Raw genomic sequence first — 11,116 nt, 5'->3', positions numbered from 1 at the left:
CGTTTCTTTGAGTACTTGGTAAATATCATGAGATGATACCATTATGATGGACATCTCCACGTCAAGATATCTCTGAACAATACCATACAATATGATAGTGCATATCTCATGTGTCTCTAAGGTTACTGAGATATGACATGGTCTATGCTATGTGATGTCAATGTGTATACCAAGAAAAGATTTCAGTATGGTGAATATTATATGGTTGGTATTCTTGGACATACCATATGCTTGATATTACCATAAGCTAATAAATCTACTCTATGTTGTTTTATTTGCATAGAAATCATCTCCCCACTAGTACATTTGAACACATTTTTAGACCAAAAATTTTGAGCATCTAATAAAATAGAGTGGAATTGGTTGGAAAATGCAAGGAAGCACTTTTTTCTTTTCAATACATGCCCGTGTTGGTCAAAGTTTTGACCAACATGAGCTTATTATGTAAAAAGGCAATTTGTCGATGCCCATTATCATTTTTAAAAGGCAATTTCTTGATGCTCGTATTGAATATCCTTAACACATGTGCAGGTAGGAGAGTATTCTCGCTACTTTGACTTGCAAATTGGCAATTTCTTGATACCCATATTGTATATCATTGACATGGGCATGGGTGGGAGAATATTCTTGGTACTTTGACCTCTATGTTTCTATGTTTACTAGTATGGATGAGATCAGTATCACAAGTTCATCAGAAACAACGAAACAAAGGTATTATTTTGAATTTTCTTTCTTTTCACGTTTGCATTTAGCATTTATGTCCATCATTTGCAAGATTTCATGCAATGTGTAATAATTCTTACAATGGTCTTATTTATATATGCACATACTAAAAAATGATGTAAGAGAGTTTCATTATTGTATAGGAAAATTGTTGATGTTTTGCAATAATGAATTTTTTTAGTTGTACTAGATTTTTACCTCAAAATTTTCCATGGTGAAAAAAAATACTTCTTGTCTTTGCTTCTATCTTTCCTTCTATCATTTCAAATCTTGACAATATTCTTGTGATTAGTAGTGAAGCAATCTTTAAAAATGAGTGGGTTTCATTTTCTGTCTCTTAAGAGCATTTTTGTTTCAAGTGTCTAGTGATCTAGAGATTCTAAGCCATCTTGTTTACTTCAAAAAATCAGATGGTAGTATGCAAGGTGAACACTACCTTTTGTATGTTGATGGTTATTTTTTAAACCCTTATTTGACTATGCAGTGTTGATGTCATGACATGAACACTATTTAGTTATCACCATGGCAGGAAACTATTTAGTATTTAGTTAACAAGTTTCTAAAATTGTTTGGCTTTTCCAATCAAAAATTAGCTCTAAGTTTTCTTTATATGTACTTGAAATATTAAATATAGAAAGTGCTCACAAAAGAACTAAAGATAAATTTTTCAGTTTATTATTGGTCTTCATTCAATGAAGTAGAGACTTGTAGTCTCACTATGCAAGAGAAGGGGGAAATTTCAAAGTATATTATAAACTTTGTCTACAATTTTGTAGAGCTCTGCATTCCATAAATAATTTTATAATATTTTTACTTATTAAAATAGATTGGTACATGGAGGGCAGGACAGTTTCAATGTGGTGTTATGTAAAAGAGTTTAAGTGCCTCATCTATGCTTCTTCTTTTTTCATACATTATTATGGTAGTTGCTACATATTACAAAGTTCCCATTTCAGTGCAGTTAGGTTTATGGTTTTAATGAGATCCTTGATATTATGAAGCTCTTCTTTTCTTTGTATACACTTAGAATTATGCAGGTTTGCTTCAAAGTCGATGTTGTGTAGAAATTAGATGCAGACAGTATACTCTACATCATGCCAATAAATATTCATTTCTTTGTTCTGATTTATCTAAATTAGATTGTTTTTCCATTGTTTAGTGAATTTTTTGTTTAATTAGTTCCTCTAGTTTTCTAAACTATAGGCTGATTAAAATGCTATTGCGGATTTTGAATATTTGAATGCAAAATTGGGATTGAAAAACTATAGCATCTTAATGGCTTATGCTTCAACAGAATTTTCCCAGGTAAATTATTATGCTCAATTTCTACACAAAAGTTGTGTTGTTTATGTGTTGTATAAATTATAATTTGTAATGCAACAAAATAATTTTTCAAGTCACCATTTTCTTTGAACTAGATGATTTAGAATGAGTCCATTAAAAATTAAATGACTTACAAGGAACCCATTAAAAATCTAGCGTTGATAAGTACAATTCATACACCCTAGCAAGTCGTAGGACATTTTCAAATATTTATTGCAGTTGATGTTCTTGAAAGATTCTATCAAGTGCACAGCTACTAGTGACCAATGTTCATCTAGGAATCGTGGTCACAAACCTTGTGGTATCAATCTGTCATCTTTCTTTAATCAAATTATAATTTTCCAATTTCAAATCCAACACATAATGTATATCAACTCAAAATGGTACAATGTATCTAGAGGGGATTGAGGCCATTTCAGTTTCAAATCATTTTGGAGACTCGACACAGCATAATATAGCATACTAAAATCAAAACATTCTCTTATATATATTCATAGGTCTTATCGAAGAACTTTGATGCAATTTTTTTAATTAGCCTTGCATACCAAGTTCAACAATTGAGATCTTTGTGTTCTGTTGTTATTATTTGGCCAAGAATAGGTGGTTTAAAAAAGTGCTACTGTTATTTATCGTTGCTTCTTTTCATAGGGAATTCAAATAATTATACTAAGAGAACTATGCACCAGATTCTTCTCATTACACTTCTCATAGCTGGCTGAAAAGAAATAAAAATTGCAACAAAATATTTATTTAATTATAGGTGCAATCTTAACTGCTTACTTATCTATTGCTCTTCCTAGAGGACCATTCTTTCTTTAGTTTGAGAGGTTGATGGCATCTTGTTTGTGGAATAACTATAAAATAGATTCATAGAACAGAGGACTTGTACAATGCTTGAGTGAAATTATCATTGACTTTTTTTCGGTCAAAGCAAAGCAAAGATTGACTCATTCAATTTTTAGTGCATTCAATTTGTTGACAATGAATTCTTGTGGTTTTAGAATTATATTTAACTAGATGTTAATGTCGTATTGACTTAGTATGTAGTTACCATTATGACCACCAAATTCAGTGCTAAGTGTACTTAATCATCAATGGTTTAGACCATCTAGTTGATGATAATTTTAAAGGAGGCAAGTTATAAATACATGCTCCTAGTCTAGTCTTAGGTAGATTAGTCCCTACAAAGTAAAAGTAGCTTCTAAATGAAGGTATTCGATTGGAATACCATATCTTAACAACTGAACCCCTAGCCCTTTATAGGTTTGAGTGAGGCAACAGGTTTAATCAATACATCTTGCAAGGAGTGGACATTGAATAGCTAAATATCTTACAAACCAAATGCTTGCCATCCAATGTGTATTCAGAGTCATATACGTGTTTGTGCTTCTTACACTCATGTATAGGCGATTATTTTGAATATAGTAGTAGCATCAATTTAGTCCTATATTAAACAAGGTGTTATCCCTCATGAAGTTAGGTAGATACCTTAAAGGCATTTTATAACTAGATTAGCACATTGTGGATTCAATGGAACTTGGCATATGTTTCTAGATATTATTTCAATTGAAATCAATTTATCTAAAAATGCTATGGCTTTAATGCCATTTTGTGGTCCCCTAGTTCCAAGAGGTTCTCCCATTAACATTTAGTGTAGATTTTATTTCATTTTTCTACTTTAGGATAACATTCATCAAGAAGGATATATAATATGACATAGATAACACTATAAAATAATCTCCTATAGAATATTTATATTGTCAAGAGCTTAAAAATGTCTTCTTTATGAGTACAACCGACTAGTGTTGTTGCTTTGCATTGCGCTTTCCTAAATTTTCCCTTTGCTTTATTGAAGAAGCACTATCTTTTACTTGTAAACATTCCTATTGTTTGGTTTATCCACTAGTGGATATTATTTCATAAGTACATTAAATTAATTTGTAATGGGATTTCTCCTAGTCTATAAAATTTTTTGATTAAGAAAAAATAGGTTTTTAGGGAACTTTGAAACCCATACAACAATATTTTGATAGGGATCTAGTACACCACAAAGAAAAACCACTGCTAAAGAAAAAGCCACTATAGACCTGCAACCCTAAACCAACAAAAAGATAGTAGCTAAAACTTACAAGACATACAAAGAACCAAGCACTCCCAAGACCCGAACAGAAGATGTCAAAGCATTACATCAAAGAATTAGTCTCCTAAGAGAGGACCAGAGAGGAGATCTGATGGGCCCTAATAAATTTCCAGAACACAATAATGAGACAATAGCTGCATTGTGGGCTCAGTTCCAAAGAAAACCTGATAAATGTTATTGTCCTTCCAAAAATTGTAAGGGCTTAAAGAATCGAAGAATTCTAATCACAATAGCCCAGAGTCATTGTAGGAAATATGGTCATGTTGAAGGAGGCCAAGATTTTTGTCCATTTTTGAATGTGGATTTCCTACTAGGGGAACATGGAGGTGTGAATATCGAAGTTGAGGGTAACACTCCCATGGAAGAACTTGATAATGTGCCAGAGGACATGATTGAAAAAGTTGGTATTGGGGTAGGTGATCAAGAGGCTCACAATGATGGTACTAGAAAATCTAATAATAATGATGAAGATGGTCTTGATATACCTTTACTTGATAAGGCTCACGAGCCCTTATATGAAGGCTCCCAAAAACCTCTACTGTCAGCTATACTGTTGTTGGTGAACTTAAAGGTTATGAATAATATATCCAATGTAGCAATGTCATGTATGCTAAAGTATGTCATTTTTGTCATCTTCAATGCTAGCATACAATTACTATTCATTATATAAACAATACATATTTTTTGTTGTAGGTTGATTAGTGAGTTTTTGTTACCACCATCAGAAAAAATTTCTCGTTCGTACCGAGAATTATCTAACATTATGGATCAGATTGGAATGAAGTATTAGACAATACATGCATGTCCCAATGATCACATTCTATATCATAAACAACATGAATTTGCAACAGAATGCCTTGATTGTCATGTTAGTAGATATTGGTCAGATCAAATAATAAAAAAAGTGCCTCACAAAGTTCTTTAGTACATTCTCACTATTCCACATCTTGAACGGTTATTCAGGTGTGCTAGCTTGGCACAATTTATGGATTACCATGTACGCAATAGAAGTTAGGATGAAATTATGTGAATTCTTGCCGATGGTTTTGCATTTAAAGAGATAGAAGAAATATGGTCACAATGAAGAACCTCGTAATCTAAAGCTTTCATTGGCGGCAGACGGTGTCAATCCATATGGAGATATGAGATTTGTTTACTCAGTATGCCCTATTTTTGTTATTAACAATAAAATTCCTCCTTGGATGTCCATAAAGAGGGAGAAAATAATGTTTTCAATGGTTCTGCTAGGTATTTTTTTATTTTATAGTTATGTAAATTAATTTATAAATAGTGCATGAAAATGGTTATAATAATTATGTAATGTTTATATTCATTCAATTGCTAGGTAAATACCAAGTTAAAGATATTAACATGTATATTGAGCTCCTAATTGATGAGTTGTTGAAGTTATGGAATGGTATCACTATGTATGACATCTCTAGACCGATAGGACATTGACGATTTCAATTCCATGCAATGCTTATATGTATAATACATGATGCCCCTAGGCTAACTCATTTTTGCAGTATGTTATATTGTTAAGATCACATATTTTTGGTCTATTATAGTGCTTACACATTACTATCAAATACTTAAGTTGCACATGATAATTGTACATGATCTAATTATACATGATCTTTTAGGTCTTCAGAAAAAGGGAAAATTTGCATGTCTAGTTTTTGGTCTGAAGATGAAATTTTGTCATTCGAGAAGTTTAGTAAAGCATGTGTTTGATGAGTTTAGACACTTTCTCCACAATAATCATAGGTATCAAATTGCCAAAAAACACTTTTCAATGGGAAAGAAGAGACATCATCAAGGCCACGAAGAATGACACCTCATTTATGGAAGTTGGAATATAATCAACTAAACTATCGAGGTAATGTCGAATTTTTCATCTAAAGTTTATAATTTGTCTTTTGATATTGTCTTATATTTATTAATGCTGTAATTGATGCTCATGAAGGTCATCAAGGCATAATTGACCAACTTTCTAGAGGAATGAAAATTTATCCTGCTCAACTTAGTAGGTTACCATACAACAAGTATCTCTCAATTGCACATTTGTTTGATGCTATGCATATTGGAAAGAATGTAAGAGAGACACTATGGAAAATGTTGGATGGAAAGCATGATAGAGAACAAAATGCTAAAATTTGTACTAGCATTCATGAATCCAATCATGCACTAAAAGTTTTCATTGAATCAAATAGCAATGGAGACCGCATAAATACAAGTGACCTTCCTTGGTTATTAACAGAGCAACAAAGTGATGCATTAAATGAAGTCATTAAAAAAAAAAAATTCCAATAGGATTTTCTTCAAATATAAGTACTCTTCTATCAAAGAAATATGATTTTGGGCTAGTGTTGAAAGCACATGATTGGCATCCCTTCCTCAAGTTAAGACATGTTTTCTATTTACAATATATTTGGAAGATTGAATGTAGTACCAATTACATTATTTAATAATATATTGAAATGATCATTTTTTAATGACTGCAGTTTGTCCTACCTCTATCCCTTCCACACCAATTTGACAATAGTATTAAACAAGCTATATATGATCTTGGAAAACACATAAGGTTAGAAGTGTTTTTTCTTAGATTTGTAGCTTTTTATCTAAAATCTATTGTATAATTTTATTTGAAATCTCTTTTATGTGTTTTGTGTGTGTTGAATCTCCTTTAGGTGGTTATCATCTAAAGAAATTGATAAAAAAGATATAAAATTTTGGAAGAGAAAAATTCCATAGCTTATGTGTGAAATGCAAAAGTGTTTACCTCCAACATTTTTCAATGCCCAAGAACACTACCTCATATATCAAGTTGAGGAGATTTAATTGTGTAGACCTATGATAGCTAGATCAATGTGGATGGTTGAGATGCACTTGAAATTTATGAAGTGATTGGTTTCAAAAAGAGCACTTCCTGAGGGTTCTATGATAGAGGGATATATGATATACCAGACCATGTTGTATATTAGTGATTATCTTCAAAATTTTGTAGTAGGTATCCATGTAGATCGCATTTGGGATCCCAAATGCAATGACAAATTCAAAGGGGAGTACCTGATGGGGAAAGGTAGATTGAGGAGGGTGAGAGGTAATTATAAGTTTTTTTTGGTAATTTAACAATTCTTATCCATCATCAATATATATAAGTTTTTTCTAACTAGTGTAATTGTCTTCTTTATAGTTGGTCATGAGTGGGATGCACTACACTTGTACATTGTAAACAATCTTGATTGGATGACAGTATGGATTGAACAGTCTCAATAAAATGGTCGCTCATTAACATGAGATGGTGTTCCATCGTTGATTAAAGAAGCTCATTATAATGGAGATCCCAATGTTATGTCAATGGTACTTGATCTAATATATGGCTTAAGAGATAGACAAGTACACATAAGATTACTAATCATGAGACATAAGTTTAATATCAACTCACAGATCAATGAGAAGATTCTTGACATGTTTGAATAATTGTAGGTCAAACACCACAGAGCTAAGTACAACCATGACTATAAATTCTGCACAAAAAAAGTTAGATGAAATGAATAAAATGTGTGATTCTAGGATAAGTGTTGTCTTCACGGTCACCAATATTTCATCTAGAACTGAAATACATCCTCAACAATCTAAAAATTAATACTATGGAATTTTGGATGATATACTTGAGTGCAACTTTAATTCATTCAAAATAGTTCTATTTGTCATCAAGTGGTTCAGGTTATGACTGAATTGAAATGATCCCGATAGGACTGTTATTGAACACGATAGTGGATTTACTATGACTAATACAAGGTCATTTGAGCCAATCAAAGATGAGCCTTATGTTCTTCTAAGCCAATGCAAGCAATTGTTTTACTTTGGTGTTCAACACAAACCAGGTTGGTCATTTTTTGTTAGACATGACCCAAAAGGAAGGTCGGTAAAGTATAATGTGATTGAAGAAGAAGATATTGAAGAAGCACAAGAGGAAGTAAATGATTATCAGGAACGACAGTTACCCAGTGATGAAGAAGAAAAAGATGGTGATGATTTTGGTCATGCTAACAATAATGGTGATAATGATGATGATGTTGATCATGGTCATGATCACAGTGATGAAGATGGTGATGATGGTCATGATGATGATAGGGATCAAGAGGATGATGATGGTGATGAAGATGGTGGTGGTGATGACAATGATCAAAGTGACAAGTATGATGATGGTGATGAAGATGATGATGATGATGATGACATGAATGAAGATCATGATGATCAATGAAATGTCCAGGTAGGATCAATGTCAACTATGATGCGGTCTTGTATGACCAAATTTTTCTTTCCAAACCCTATGTGCACATATAAACATTAAGTAGAACATGTCAATAAGTTGAAGTGTGGTTCCAAAATAGAAGGGCAAGGTAATAATCAACCTGACCCACATTCCTTTTTCCATGCTACCAATTGATTTAATGCCAATTTCAATAGTTATCTATGGATGAATTGTGAGCTATAATGAATGATCTAAAATGTTAATATAAACCTTTTTTGGTTAATGTTTCTAAATATATTTCATGACTCATTATGTTGATCTAATAATTAGGAAAAGAAGAATAATATATAATAGAGTATGAACTGAAATGTTGACTAAAGAGAAACTTTGTTACATAATCAAATTCAAAATCATTATTAAAAATATTTCTTGAATTTTGCAGAAGCGAGCTCAACCAAACTGAAGTGGATTGCAAATTCCTGAGGAAATGGTATGAGTCAATAACTGAGATCATCAAGACTTGTATCACCTTCATCTCTATCTCCATTATACCTTCCAATGCCTGCAACAACTCTAACAATGTGTCCTTCTTGTCAAAGAGTTCTAAACTTTATAATGCAAGGCCTTTCACTCCTCTTCAAAATACACCCTACTATACTTCTTACACACATCCCTCACTAGCATGTTAACTATTTAGTTTTTCAATATAATAAATTGTGGAGATCTAATATAACTAATACATAGTTATCAATTCATAATTTTGAATACATGTATCAAGAACACTTCAGAATTTATGAAGTTGTTATTACACTCTAGTGAATGTTGAATCCAAGTAAGATGTTAATGGGATATTGGACGGGCCCATTTTCCTAAATTCTGTATAAAACCATGTTTATATAAATTCAGTCAATGATTTTTCTCAATTTTCTTTGTGTAGAATTATCTTTTTATGCTTTCTTTCTTTATTCTAATGCTAAATCACAAAATGTTATCTAAAACATTCATGAAAAATAGTCATATATTAGCTTTCAAAAATAACAATAATTTTGTTTATATAATTTGATCATTATTATTATTTGTTGATTATTTATTTTAATGATGTCAAAGGGAAGATAGTATAATATATGATTATAATTAGGAGATGACATGATGTTGGTTGGGTTTGTCGTGGGTTGAAAGTAAAGTGCACATATGAAAAACTAAATTTTTAAGACAAATGATATACATATGCAATCTACTTTATTATTAATATTTTTTTTGGTAAGTCTATTACTTTAATTTCGCTGCTGATTTCTAAGTCTTATTAATTTTTTTCATAGGGCAATATGGATGCACCATCTCAGACACCTTCAATAGAGGTAAACATTAATTATTGTAAATTTTAATGTTAATATAGAAACAAATATCATATAATTATATTCTTTTCTTTATGGATTTGTAGTTATTTTGATGAAATTATATGAATATTTGATGTCACAAATGATAGGAAAAAGCTACAATGATCACTGATCAAGTGCTATCTAAAATACGAGCATCATATCTACATGACATTACCCTTAGTACTGACCCTATATTCATCAACAAACAAATTAAGAAAAGATACACTGATGAACTTGTTAACATTATCATCAAGGGTGACAGAAGTGAGCAGAAAGAGGCACTAAGAATAGAATTGGACCATAGAATCCAATCTTTGAAGGTAAGTAGTAATTCGACTAAAGTAGTAATAGAAGTTCAATAGATATCAAAATTTTATAGTATCTTATGGATCATGATCTCTAATTTTAAGTGTTCTTGTATAGACATATGTGCCAGTTCTGACATCACATGGTGAACATGGCCAGGGTTGTTGCACACAACCTTTGTGTAAGTAACACTTTGTTTGTTTTGATCAACATTATAACACTTACCTTTTTTTTGTGTGGACATTTCTCACTAGTATCCCACTTGATCTTTATCCATTGCAAATTTCTTTGCTAACAATATTCTATTCTTTAGCTCATGATGACGTGCGGACTCCTTCGGTTGGCAGTCTAGTATTGCCTACTACATTGTCAGAAACAAGGACCATGCAAACATCATCGTCTATGCCCATTAGAATTGGTAAAACCTTGTTTTGCTATATTTTGTAATATTTTTCTACAAGTTGATGAACAACGAAGTAGCATATCAATGCTTAAATGATGTATACAAAAGCTTGCATACACACATACATACATACCTACATAAATGCATACATAGATACATATAGATATATACATATATATATATATATATACATATATATATGTATATATATATATATATATACCCACACATAGAGAGACATGGACATAGGCAAGGAGGTAGACGAACAGAGAGTAGTCCAAAAAATTATACATATATATATAGATATATATATATATATATACATATATATATATATGTATATATATATATATATACCCACACATAGAGAGACATGGACATAGGCAAGGAGGTAGACGAACAGAGAGTAGTCCAAAAAATTTCATTTAATTGTCATGACGTTTCAGGTGATAGACTAATAGAGAGCAGTACTACTAAAGCTAATCCATTTTCTAGAGCAATTCATGTGATTAGTACTGGTTCGTATGAAGGGGCATTTTTTCTGAATAAGAAAGCTATATTTGCATTAAAAGAACGCAAGC

This window comes from Cupressus sempervirens, chromosome 11 (assembly GCF_028749045.1).
Source record: "Cupressus sempervirens isolate cs-2001-9-10 chromosome 11, ASM2874904v1, whole genome shotgun sequence".
In the NCBI taxonomy this organism is placed as follows: Eukaryota; Viridiplantae; Streptophyta; class Pinopsida; order Cupressales; family Cupressaceae; genus Cupressus; species Cupressus sempervirens.
Note: the sequence above shows the minus strand (reverse complement) of the source record.